Source organism: Bidens hawaiensis, unplaced genomic scaffold, assembly GCF_021521415.1.
Source record: "Bidens hawaiensis isolate Kalapana, Puna unplaced genomic scaffold, B.hawaiensis_p1.1 tig00010382_1, whole genome shotgun sequence".
NCBI lineage: Eukaryota > Viridiplantae > Streptophyta > Magnoliopsida > Asterales > Asteraceae > Bidens > Bidens hawaiensis.
In genome coordinates, this window is record NW_027491787.1 from 766,545 (window position 1) to 781,650 (window position 15,106).

The window sequence follows — 15,106 nt, forward strand, 5'->3', positions numbered from 1 at the left end:
TTTCCGCTTCTTTTTTAACAAAGCATTAAAAAATTTTGAGTTTTCATCACCTTCCAGAGACCATTTATATTTAAGTTTAATCGCCATTTCTTTGTTCTCAAGATGATTCAACTTCTCCAACTCGAGAAGCAAATCATTTCTCTCCTCAAACACCCCTTCGTCTATCAAGCCTGTTTCAATCTTATGTTCACAATCAATCAACTTAGATTCCAATCTCACCTTATCTTTTGAAGATTTTTCTTTGTTTACTTTCACCCAACCTTTTATTCTTTCCTTGAGCAACTTCAGTTTGTTTTTAACCTTAACGAGACCTCTACCAACAACCTCCTCCTTCCAAGCATCTTCCACCACCTTATCCAGCCATTTAGTTGATCATAAGTCATAACTAATCAAATCCAAATCTTGCGTTCCATGAATTATCTGTTTCGCTTGGATATATGGTTGTATGTCAATTACCGTATGGTGTATTAGTTTTTATATAAGTTTCTTCTATCTTCGTATAGTTTATAATCTTTTGAAGATTACTAAATACCCAAACTAAAGCATTTGTCACACAAATATGTAGTTAACTTCGTTTAGAGCTTCTTCAATAAGACGATTTTAAGGGTTGTAGGACTAGTTTATGAGTTCTGAACAATTGTACGGGTTGTAGAGACTAGTTAGTTTATGAGTTCTGAACAATTGTGTACGGGTTGTAGAGACTAGCTAGTTTATGAGTTCTTAGCAATTGTGTACGGGTATAGAGACTAGCTAGTTTATGAGTTATGAACAATTGAACCCGTGTTTTTGTTGCTCTTGTAACAAATTTATAAGTTACTAATTAATATTGTTTTGTCACGTTTGTAACCCTCTTATGGAATCTAAAAAGTATACTTGATATGTGATCATTATGATGAGTAATTTGTTACTTTGAAACCTGTTGTTGTTGCTGAGTTTGAAAGATTGTTTTGAAGTCCACTATTTGACTTTTTGCTCATGAATATATTCAATGCTTAAGTAATGATTTTTATAATATAGAATTGAAAATGAGAGTTTTTTACAATTCTTATAATTGAAACCTACTACAAAAACTATGTATTATTTTAGGCAATCTGCCTTTAACAAGTCAAGTTGAAAACTAATGTTGATAAAAAAATCATAAACTATAGAGACGTGGTATCAAAAAGATCCAAATACCCTTAACTATCACTCGCGGGTTGACTTAGACACCCGCAGGACTTACGGATCACCCGCCTAACCGTCTGAGGAAGAAACACCTACACGACCCATGCGGAAGCATCTTGGCACCCTCAAGAGTCATCTGCAGGACGGTATACCCGTCCGCACAAAATGACCAGAGGGCAATGCCTCAGGACAGCTAGCTGTCATTAACTAATTACATTTTAGAAGACTTACCAAGAAGCTTTCTTGAGTAATACGTGATCTCTCGACCAACCAATGAAGGACACCTAGCAAGACCGTTATAATCGTGCACATGGCCAGGGGTTATTCATCAACCAATCCCAAAGAGACGTGTGCCTAGGTTGTTATGCATGCACATGCAACGTATAATTGAACCTATCATATGAGGACACGTGTCCAGGTGGTTACGAGAGCATCTTCCAAAGGAACAGCTGGCTCAATCATCTTCCTACATCATTCGGCTATAAATACACTCTCAATCTCCTTAAGGTAATTATTCACTCTCACTGTACTCTTACTATACACTTAAGATTTTATCTTCTACGTTAGGATTGTACTTATTCTCACGCCGGATGGTGGATACGGGAAGATCCCCCCTCTTGTTCTTCCCGTAACGAGCTCACGGTGTCTGTTTTACAGGTTCATGTCACTGGACTTCGGGAATTGTTCTCATATCGTAGCTGGTTATTATCCGTATCCTACCATGTTGACTCATTGGATCAAAGACCCGTTAAGAAAAGTAGATCTGTGTTTCTTCATAAACTAACAACGGTTATAAAAAAAAAGGTAATATCAATTCATACAATACAACAATTGCTTATTGAAAACCCTACAATCAATAATTGTATTTATTAAGATACTTTATTATGTCTAGCTATTATAAGTCGTGAATTGTCGTCATTATCTTCTTAAAAAAGTAATTTTAATCAAAAAAAGATTTGTTACTATCCTTTCCATGTTAAATCATTTTTATATCAACTTCTTCTATATAATGGGTTATAAATATGTTAAAAAGGTTAAAGTAGAAATAATATGTCAACACTCGAATTATCCGTTTTGGATAATACAAGATAAGATCGTAAGAAATGTGAGCAACCTAACTATATATGTGAATATATTGACTTCTTGGTTGAACCCTTGGTAGTCAACATTTTTGTTTGCCACGTTTACAAGAAACTACGTACATACACATGCATGCATATATATTCATACGTATATAGACACATATCATAAATTACCCTTATTGAAAGCCAAATGTTTTGTTAATTTATTATATATAACATACACACCGATACATACGTATACAATGTATACGCCACGTGTCCTTTCAAAACTAACCGGATATCGATCATTTAGCCTACCGACAAGTGATAACATCAAAAGATCAAGTTACAAAGTCGCCTACGTTCAAATTATCCTCCTGCTTTTACGCTTACGAATACTGCGTATTCAAATGAAGAGCTAGTTGCAAAATGGATCAGTATGAACATACACACATACTAATAATAGAGTAATTGAAAATTTTGGCTATATATCCTTTAGCAAATAAAATAATAGTGTGTTCATTTGTGAATAGAAGTTTTGTGTCAAAAAAACATAGCCTTGACCAAACTAAAAGTCATACTAAGATATGGTGGGAGTTATATGTGGTGTGACTAAAGACTGAAAAGACATTATTTGGATGTATCAAGTGCATAGTCGTAAATGCTATAGATTTTTTAAAGTTTTTCCATGAACTTTAATGATTTCATATTAATAATATTAATGGTTTCGCACTTAAATACGAACGTTCCTTTTACACCCTTCACACATTATGTATTTTCATTATTAGTTAAAGAATGCAAATATATTATATTAACATTAAAGACCACATATTTAAACTATATCTACATTAATTTTAATTTATTACACTATTAATATTAGTTAAGTTTATTTTAAAAGACAAACTACATAACATAAAGCAACCAACTAGCAAGAAGCTAGAAACGATAAAATCAAACAACTAATAGGAAGCAACAATCAAACACCCAAATTACAAGATAAATATACATCATTCTCTTCCAATTTAAGTTAGAACTTTTAGCACTAATTTTAACTCATAAAAAGCCAGGACCTTTTATTTTCTCTACCATTTGATTGATAGAGGGCTTTTTCCGATTGAAAATAACGTCATTCGGGATCTTCAAATACACCAACAAACCGAAAGAGTCATCGTGTGTATAACCTCTTTTTTACCACTCCAGCCACATTGCAAAGTTTTGTGTAAAATAAGCAAATCTTGAATAAAAATCGCATATAGAAGGAATATTGCATCAATGAGCGAGAGAACTTACCAAACCGCTACTACCAGACCACAAGAATTAAGGATACATTCAGCGGACTCGAACTTAAAATGCATATAGGACTTTAATCATAGTCAATTGGAGCATTTCTCACCTAAGAGCGTGCCAGGTCTAGATGCGACCTTTTTCAACCTTCCAAGCAAAAATGTTCACTTTGATGGAAACCAACTTGCTTCAATGAAGCCTGAATCACAACTCGATTAGAGGTTCACAAACCGGTTTAAAACTCAAAACCGGTTTAGGTTCAAACTAGCTTGGTTTCGTAAACAGAATTCAAAATCAGCTTATAATTGGTTTCGGTTCGAGTTTTGATCGGTTTCGGTTCAGGTTTGTAACCGGTTTTAATGTAGAAAATTATAAATCAATTTAGAACATAGGGTTTCAATCGGTTTCTAAATAATCGTTTACAAACCGATTTGGTGATCTTTTTAATGATTATACATTTCTAAAATAATAGCTTTATGACGTCATTAACGACGACGTGGATGGAGAAACGGATGATAATTATCATCGGTGAGTAGATAATGATGTGTTAATGGAGTGTCGGTGGCTAGAAATATAGGGGAAACACGTGATTTGTAATAAACTTGTCACTTTTACAGCAAAGCCCCTGGTCCCACACATATCACGAGCCACTCCCCTTTAGGCTACTCCTTAAATGTAGTGATAGATTGGGAATTCTGCTCCATGTTTATCTTAATTCCTGTACGTGTCCATACGTTGGACAATCTAATCCGCATATTAATAACCTTTTTACGTGTGAATGAATAATACAAGAACTTGGAATATATACTTAATAACGTAATACTTGAAATAGAATGATGGGATATCAATAAATTAAAAAAAGACACAAAACTATGACAAGATAATAATCATATAAAAATATTAATAGTAGTATTAATAGTAACAAGTTTATAATTTCTTATAATATGATAATTTTGGAAACACTTTACTACTTTTATAACTTTTAATAACATGAAAGGTTATAAAAGTAGCATATATATGTGGGTATATGTAAATACGGATCAAAATATAGAGTAAGTCGAGTAAAGGATTGTAAACCATGGATTTCATTATTAATCAAAATTTTAAACCAAAACATAGATATCGTTATAGAAAAAAATAACCATGTCGAAATGGAAAAAAAAACACATGAAAAACATTAATGAGTTGTTCATATATACATGAATGAATTTACATTATCATGTGCACTCTGATTTTGTACGAAATTTACATCGAAACTTGATAAAAAACAAACATGTCATAACAATACTCGAAACGTAATTATAGCACTTATTTTTATAAATACTTATTTTTTAATCTTATTTAAAATCAAGCACTTATTTTTTTAAAGGCTAAAATCTCTTAATGCTTCTATGTTTACATTATTTGTAAACATTTTTTTGAATCTTATAACAAAGACATTTGGGGCATCTATAAAGACACATAGAAAAATATAAAAGGGAAAAGTCGACCAAGACTTAGGCTGGACCACAAATGCATAATCTAAATTTTGTTCAGAAAATCAACAAAATTTGTACCGGTTCAAACTTAACCAGTCACTGGCACTCTTTAATTTGGAGTGTTATGGGTAAAGAATAAACGCCAAAGTTACTTGTGGATATCATGCATATAAGCATATTACACTATTAAAATTTTGATAATTAATACAGGCGACTTGACCAAGCAAAAATGATGGACCATCTAGCAAAGATGTGGAGCCAAGGACCCCTACGGTGCATCAACGGTTCAAACGAAGCTCATAATGTAATGTCATCGTCTCCTAATCAAGGTACAACCTGTCATCTAATAGTGAATTTTGCTCCATCACATGTGTTATTGTCGTCACCTATGTTATTATTTGCTAGCTACAAGTTTTATTTCGACTTTAGTTAATTAAAAACTTTGTTTTAAAAATAAAATAAAAATAAAAATAAAAAAAATATCAAGCCTTCCACTTTTGGAAACATCTTTATAGATATAGATGATTTGGCATATTCTTTAGAAGATTATTATATATGATGTAATAGTTTAATCTTGTATTATGTGTTACTTTATTACGGGTAATGGGTTTGAAGATATTTTGATGGGGTCAGGCTAAATGTATCACACTCTTCTACTTGTCATACCCTCTCCCCTATACTTTCACTTTCTTTAACAATTTTATTTGACAACTTAAATCCCTCTAACATTTTTATATTAAATCAAAAAATATAATGTTTTTATTTTTATGTAAAAAAATTAAAATGTTCTTAATACTAAATACAAAACTTAAGTATAAGACAAATGTTCTTTAAAAAAATTAAAATTTATTTTAATTATATTTCTCTAGCTAGTTTTTTCATTTTTTAGAAAATATATATTTAAAGAATAATGGTATAATGTCTTTACAGACACGATACAAAATGCATTGTATATTTTTATGTTTTTTCTTATCATATGTCTTTCTCCATATACAAAAAGAATCAAAACAATTTGAAATTTTTTTTGTTAGGTTCGTGACATGAGATTAATGACACTTGAGAATAGAACCAAAATTTTTGATTAAGTCATATATTATTTAATCATTTTCATTTGCTAAAAACTAATACAAGTTTTTAATGTAAGCTATCTCTATAGTTATTATAAAAAAACACTTTATAAAAAAACAAAAGAAAAAAAAACGGTTTAAAGAAGAAAAGAAAACGATTTTAGTTGTTTTCAAGCAATTAAAAAATACGTTTTATAATATATTTAAAAAAATTCTTTAAAAAAGTAGAGAAAAAACGTTTTTTAAACTAATGATAGTAAAGTATAACAAAGTGACAAGAAATAGAACAAAAGGATTTAAATCGTATTAGTGTGAAATTAGAAGACGGAGATATATTTAGATGAAAAGGGGGTATGTTTAGTAGCATCCTTTGATGGATACTGAGATATGATAATGATGATGGGTGTTGTCTATATTTCCATAACCCTGTCCATATTTCCATAAGTAAACCCCACACATGCTTTCACTTGGTGCCCATCATTAAAAACCTTTTAATTTCCACAAAAAGCTACACATCACCTAAAGTATTCAATTCAAAAATTAATGGGTGCTTTAAACTTTCAAATTCCAATTAGGTTATTGTTGGAATAAATAAATATGTTTTGTAAGTTCATGACGTAAGATGTGTTTATTTTTACTGTTTAGCAATGGTAACGAGTCAAATTTGTTAAATAATGTTAATTTAGACTTAGCAAGTCTTTCAATTAGGTTAAAGTAATGAGTTGTTATCCCAAACAGGGTTCTTAAGTCGTTGCGTCCTTATACGCCTCGATTCATATTTCAAGAAAAGATGCCCGTGTCAATTATTATATCACAGTTAGTTAATAGTATACGGATGTTCTTTCATACATTCTTCAAGATTATTAATTCTCTTGATATTTATTAATTGATTAATTCCATCAAAATTGAATATTTGCGTGATGAAACTCTACTTCGGCTGGTTTAATTTAAAGATTTCAGGCTCAACTTATATATGCCCGGGTTTTTATTAATTTTATAAAATTGAACTTGCAAGCAATTATCCTTACAAGTTACAACATGTTGGAAGATATGGAAGATTCGAAACAACAAAGAGGTCAATAACAAGAGTCCTCATGCTATAATGTTGTGGTGGAGATTAAGGAGGATGCGTTTTCATGGATGAAGCAACTGTTAAAATTTCATGAGATGGATCGAAACAAATGACTTAGTCATAATTTCTTTAATGTAAATTTGTAGTTCCTTGTTTTTGTTTCCGGTGTCTTGTTTCATTTTTGTTTTGATAATAAAAAATGTTGTTAACAAAATGCTAGATGATTAATGAATAAAGACTGTGGGCTCGAATATAACAGAAAAAAAAATTTGTTATAATGATGCATTCAAAATGAATACGTGACTTGAAAGTCAACCATGGCAAATTGATAGAGAAAGTCAACTATTGACGTCGGCCATGCTGAATTAATGACTCTTTTTTCACATCTATAAATATTAAACACTATTGGAATTTGGATAACTACTTTTAATGTTTTAAAAAGGTTAATCTGTTTAATTTTTTTCCTTTTAAACCTTAATTCAGTTGAAAAACTCAAATAGAGCATTTGATAATTGATAAATACGTATAATAATATTTGGAGATGAATTGATTATTTGGTATGTATTCTTTGTTTTAAAATATACATTAGAATTTTAAATTAAATAGATATAAAAACACTTCAACTTAGGTGGTGAGGCTCCTGGAAGTCAATGGATCATGTGAAGTCCTTCATTCTAGTTTCTTTATTAAATTTGATTTAAAAAAAATACAATAACAAAGAATATAACCTAAATTATTATGGGGTTGAAAGTATAAACTATGAAGTATATTAATTAAAATATTAAACTAATCAGCATCATGTTGATCTAATAATTTGGCTGATTGTACCCACTTGTGTTATCATTTTACGTTTAACTACTATTTTTTTTTCCTGTGAGCATGCATTGGTGTTGCTCTAAGAGAGTTTGTCGATTAGCATACAATTATTTAATCACATCATTATAAAATTTGAATTATGAATATGTTTTGTTTCTTGTTTGTTGCAATCTTTTGGTATTTTCTAACATATTTATATTTATGTGAGAAAAACAATATATCTTTGAATGTTTCTCCTGAACAAGATCAACTAAACAAATAAAATCAGTTATTAAGTAAGATATAATTATCTTTCATATGACATTGCACATTACCAAATACATCCTTAATTAAAATCAAAAGCAATATATTAATATTCGTTGAATTTTATGTACGTGAATATTTTGTTATTAATTGTCTTATATATTCACTCTTTATGTAATTGTATTATAGAGGAAAATGTGTTACATACTATGCAAACATGTATAGGTAAACTTTCAAACCTTACTTGAATATCTATATCATCAAAATGCTTACACAAATAAGACACGAAAACAACACAAATAAACTTACACAAAATGGAAACGAAAAGGAACTATATATGTCGTTCACCCGATTGTTAGCCTAATTTTGTGTAAGTTCAAATTAAAAGTGATCGATTAGGCTATATAGAGTTGTTTGAGTTAACTTTTCTCTAGTTCAATTCAAAAAGTTTTTTATTAGCTAAGGTTCTAAGGGGGTGTTTGGTACAGAGAAAAAGAATGGGAAGAAATGGAAATAGAAATGGGAGAGAAATGGAATTGGAGAGAAATAGAAATGGGTGGAGAATTGACAATCATTTCCTTTGTTTGGTACAATAGAGAAATGGGTGGAGAAACGGGAGCAGAGACGTGATTAGGGTTCCGCCTCGGCATCATCATGGTGGAGAAATGGTGGCTCAGAGACGCGTCGCAACACCGCGAACGGAGTAGAGCGTCATCATCATCGCCGCGCAACATCAACACCGCGATTTAGGGTTCCGCCTCGCAACACCGCCTCGCGATTTAGGGTTTCGTTTTGGCTCAGAGACGCGAACGGACGTGGCTGCGGCGTCGGCCGCCGTGCCGGACGTCGGCATCATCATCACCATCGCCGGTCGGAGCATCATCATCATCATACGCGAACGGAGTAGAGCAGAGACGCGATTTAGAAGCAGAGAGAATTCCATTTCTCTTCCAAATGGAGAGAATTGGATTTCTCTACTTTTTGCCTACACCCAATTCTCAGAGAAAACCAATTCTCCGCCCAATTCTCCGCCTAATTCTCCCAAACAAGAGAAACCTAATTCTACACCCTCAAATCTCTCTACCAAACACCCCCTAAGTTTACACCGTGGGTCATTGTCAATGTTTGGGAGAGGTTGCACACTTGCACTTGCATGAGTCATTTGCCATGTCTAACAGTGATCTTTAGATTTCTCAACTCGGCATGTATATATTGTATCCCCTTATATCTGTGCTCGAGACTTTTTCCATCTTTAACGATAATCTTAAGATTTCACAACTCAATCGTCATTAGTACTCTAGACTTTTGCAATGGCTTAAGTTGTGAAAATAGCCTTTAATATAATAATATGCTATATGTATTATGTTCTTTACATGATTCATGAAAATAACATGTTGTTTTGTCTGTTACATTTATATCTCCTGATATTTGTTAGCATTCCGATCTAAAATAATGTTATACGTAAACTTGTATAAAAGTGACAGCTTTGTATGCTTCTTGTTTTGATCAGTGATTAAATTTTTTAATCAATACAAGAAAACCCATTATTGTGTGTATAAAGCAAGATAAGAATATAGTACAATCTAAGTATCTCATAACATGAGTTGAATTTTATTGAGCTTTAATGCTGTGTAATATGAACGAATAGTATATTATTGAGAGCTTAAAAGATCTCTTAAAACTCTTTGATTTTGGCTCAAACTGAACCGAAATTGAAATTTTAATTTTTCGGTTTTAAGAATCTGTTCAAGTTTGTTTTTTCAGTTTTACATATGTTTTTTTGATTTAGGGTTAAAAAATTGTTTCATAATAAGGAATTTGGGCCTGAAACTTAATATCAAAAGTATGTTTAAACAACCTATTAATGAAAATTGAGTCTAAAAGTTTTGGCCCGTAATAACGAGTTTAGACCATAAATCTCATGAAAACATTCAAACAAGTTCAGTGTGATTTAGTTGTGTTTCGGGAGCTTTGTAACCTTTGTTACCCCGGTTAGTTTATACAATTTGTTGTTCAGTTCAAAAAGAAAAAAAAAATCAAAATAAGAATGCCAAAAATGAGTGTCTCGGTGAATGCTATGAACGTAAATGAGCTAAGATGAGCCCGGCTCAACTAGGCTCTATTTAAGCTCGTTTTGACTTAAAAAAGCTCGAGCTCGGCTCATTTCGAGCATTTTTTCTTTCTAAAGCTTCGCTTGCGAGTTGTTTTTTCAACTATGGACTCGGCTCGGGTCTCACTCGTTTATTATTTATTAAACGAATTATAAGGTTTAATTATTTATATATCGTTCGAAAAAAACCCCTTAAATGAGCTTAAGCTTGGCTTGTGTAGTACCTTAAACGAGCCAAAGCTCGGCTCAAGTTTGACTGTACAATGTAAATTTGATACATAAACTGATAAAAGTCCAAACGAGATCTAACTTAAAAAGTACACAAGGCACGTTAAAGCTCGATGATCAACGAGCTTCCCTTTCAAGGCTCGAGCTCGATAACTAAACATGCTTTAGTTGAGACTCGGGCTTGGCTTGTTTCGATCCTTTTATCAATCCGAGATTGAATAGCTCACGAGGAGCTCGTTTGCATCCCTAGTGAATGTCAATACACTCCCATTTAGTTAATCATTTCGAAAACAAGAAGTTTCTTTTGTATTTCTCTTTGAAAGGTACCCATAAAGAAATGTCTTCATCATTATTCACTAGTCACTACTCATTCATTCCAGTGGCCCCGAAAGAAATTTCTAACCGTTGACTCTGAAATATGGTAACGTTGACTTAAGTTAAAATACACATTTTTAAGCACAAGAATTATTATTTCTTCTAACAAGGTGAACTCTGTTAATTATTAAGAACTTACTAATTTCTTTTAGATACCAAATGTATAAAAGGATATGTTATATGTTTGAAATTTCTTTTGAAGCATATCTATACTACTTCATCTACGTGTTGTTCATCAACATTATACCCGTTTGTGCATCAATAATATGTGCGTAATCTTGTTTTTTCTTTGTTTAAATGCATGACATTTATAGAGGGAGATCATTGTTATTTAAAGGAATCGAATTTTATTAGACAATCAATAATATATCTAAAGTACTATACGTAAGCTCTTATAAAGCACTATACACTATGTAAGCTCGAAAAAATATAATCACATCTAAAGCAATATATGTAAGCTCTTAAACGGCTATCACAATTTAAAAATTTTATTTTGTATTAATCATTCTTTAAGTGTCCAAAAGATAACTTTACATCCATCATTTATAAATACTATTATCAAATTTAAAACTGATTTATATATCCTTGTTTCATACAATACAAATAAGTTGCCAAGTAAACAATGTCCGATAACAGACGTTATTATGCAATCAAATCATACCAAATCCAATCATCCGGATCCGGGCCCAATAACTCTTGGGACCTTATTTCAAGTTTTTTAAATTACTTTTGTATATATATAAGGATTTTTATTTATTTATTTATTTATTTTTTAATTTAGATTTTCACACATTCAATAAATGAAATAGTACTTCAATCGTTGGACTTAAGTTTCCAGTTGATAAGGACCACACAAGTCACAACACCCCTAGGCCATTTGCCCATTTTGCGTCGCTATTTTTTCATTTTTTATACTTTTATCTTAAGTATTTATTTTTTTTTATCCATTTACGTAAGTAATACTTATAGGGGTTTTCTTCGATCATCGCCTGGAACTTCCCACAGTACTTGATGGAGCATTCCTAAGACATTATGCCAACAGTCGTTACTAACTTTGACGCTCCATACTCGACTCATTCAAAAATACCATCAAGAAACAAATTCACCACTGTGCGAATAACCCTTATGCCAGGTTACAAACATGAAACAAACTCACCACTGTGCGAAAACCCCTCAAGTCAAGAGTTAAAAACAAACTCACCACCATACGAAAACCCCTCCAAGTATTAACAAGATGGTTTTTCATTAGTTTAAATTTTGGGTTTATCGGGTTCCTCGGTTTAGTTCCCTCGATTTCGTAATGGACAAAAATGCTTATTGTGTTGTACATATAGGAAAACCGATAACCCAATATAGTAATTCAAGATCCCCGTTATAATAAAATTGAGTTAATTTGAACCAAAAACCAATTACCGAAATATGTGTCGTTTTAAATAGAACCGAAAAATGTGTGATCCGGATAAATATTAAACGATTTTGGTCATTTGATTTGTTGACTTAATCAGTAAAAGTCAAATATTGAACATAGTGTATATTTTGTTAGCTGATTTCATACTAAATATATTAGGCCATGTGTTATTGGGCATTATAAGAGCGAACAAAGCCCCTACACCATTCCCCTCGAGTATTACGGGCGTTGTAAGGGCACGGACGCTTATATAACAAAGACTCATGTAACTTGAAGTGTAATGATTGAATGATAATTATCCACTACATATATATATATATATATATATATATATATATATATATATATATATATATATATATATATATATATATATATATATATATATATATTTTAGTCTAAAAAGATCGATAATGACATGACCGAAAATTAAACGTCTATTACATACATTTTTGTCTTAAAAGATTGATGATCGGAGGGACACTATTCGTTCATTCTTTTTTGCTCTCTTAATGGTTTCCATTATTTTATGTGTATTTATTTAATTATATATTTGAAGACAAAATAATATTATATAAGATATAAAATAAAAAAGGAATTCAAATAATATTGTTACAAACAGACTCTCCTCCATATTATTTCTATTTTTATTTCTTTCTTTCACAGAGTATTCATTCATCGTGCTTTTGTGAATCGGCTTCTTCAGGTAATGCTCAACTCGTCTACATGTATGCTCGACTCGATTCAATAATTATGTTCATTATGAGCCCTAATTGCTTTGCTTGATTCTGGTACCATTTGAGTTATGTTTCACCGTAGTTTAGTTTTGTGGCCGGATATTGCTCATTTTACTTCACTATGTGTGTGTGGTTATTGAAGTTCACTTGCTTAATGTTAGCTCACCATATGTGTATGTGATTCACCTTAAGTAAGCTATATAAACCTTATGCTAGACTAGATCAGTTGATAATTAATGAAAGTTGGACACTTCCACACCTGTTCACCAATTGTCACACAATACAACACTAGTATGCATACCTTTAAACCACATAGCCTTTTTAAGAAGAGCTTCTTCCACATCAGCTTTAACTGTTGCATCACAATTAAACCACCTGTTACTTCACTAATTGCTTATATCTAATCATCCTTAACACAATGTTACAATCATGTGCTTGCTTACATGTTGAATTAAAGGCTGTGTTGTTAGTTGTTTATGGCCTATTGTAGGAAGTCAGTGACTTTTAATTTTTCCCATATTTTCTTGCTGCATCTTCTTTGTTGTTGGTTCATTATAACTATTGTTGTACTAAATTAGTTTGTATGGCGGCTTCTTTGTTGTCTGCTGCCTTATTTTGTTTACATGATAGGCTGTCACTTGTTTTCGGACCTTCTGTTTTGTCATGTGTTCTTTAATCCTTAGTCTCCTTTTGATACTTCTTGGTGTCACACTCTGTTGGTTTTGTTTCATGGTGGCTGTTGGCTTTCAGTTGCTACATACGTGTATTCTTATCTTAGTGTTGTTTGATTAGTATACAGTTGATTTTCCTCCTTTTGCTTGATAATTCATTAGGTAGCTAGACATTGGTGTTTTGTGGCTTTTGTTGTAAGTTGTGTTTTTCATTTTCGTTTCGTTTGTTTATAGCGAGACCTGTTCCTGACAACATGATTCTCACGTTTAGCACGTTAATTTCATTTTTATTTGATCCAAACCCTATATATATATAATATACATATATATATATATATAATAGCTTGATTCACATTAAACTTTTAAAACTATTTGTTATTGGACTATTAAAATAATATTTGAAGTTTTTTTTATGAATCTTTTTAGCTTTCTAATCTCTATATTTTAAAATTTTAAACTTATTGTTTTTATATTTTTCTCATTAAATGCTTATTATATACTTTAATTAGGGCTAATACTTGTATAGTTACACATTAGTTAATGAAATCAATCAGTTTACAAGTACAAATTGCCTTAGTAAACACACCCTTATACTTATTAATTGCACCCTATCCCCATGAGATTAACTACTTTACTCTTTACTCTCAAGGAGACTATTATTAAACTCTCACATTAACTATATATATATATATACTCTGTTTAAGCTCAGTTTCATTATCATGAGCCTATGCTGCTTGATTCTGATTTACTACACAATTTCATTTATGTGCTTCACATTAGTTTTTGTAGCTAGATAGGGTTTTACTACGTATATATTTCGATCAATCTGTTGCACATTTTATTGCTCAAAGTTCAAATGGCTTTCCTTGTTTTTGTTGAATCACACTGAGATTAACGTAGTGTTTTCGGAATACGTTTGTGACAAGCTGTTCAATCTCAGTGTTGCTGATTTTAGACTAATTCTTTCCCTGCAATTTGTTGGATGTAATATATTCATCAGCTTTAACTGTTGCATCACTATGTGTATGTTTTTTAAAGTACACTTGCTTAAAGTTCAACATATGTGTATGTGTATTTGTATGTGAAAGTTCAACATTGTTGCATCACTATGTTTATGTTTTTGTCTAGCTTATGATGGCAGCTCTCTCTATTCAAGATATACTTCAAAAGGACTACAATCCCGGGTTTCGGATGGTTACAATCCATGGAGATAACGAAACAAACCGGATTTTCAGTTTTTCCCATTTGTCAAACATGGACCTCATCCGAGGCCTTAACGAAAATATGTGCATGAGGAGACCCAATATGTTTGGGTCTGTTTATATGGGTTTAACAATGACTAAACCTGCTTTGGACTTGGTTTGCCAAATGTTGCTGACGAATGACAAGTTT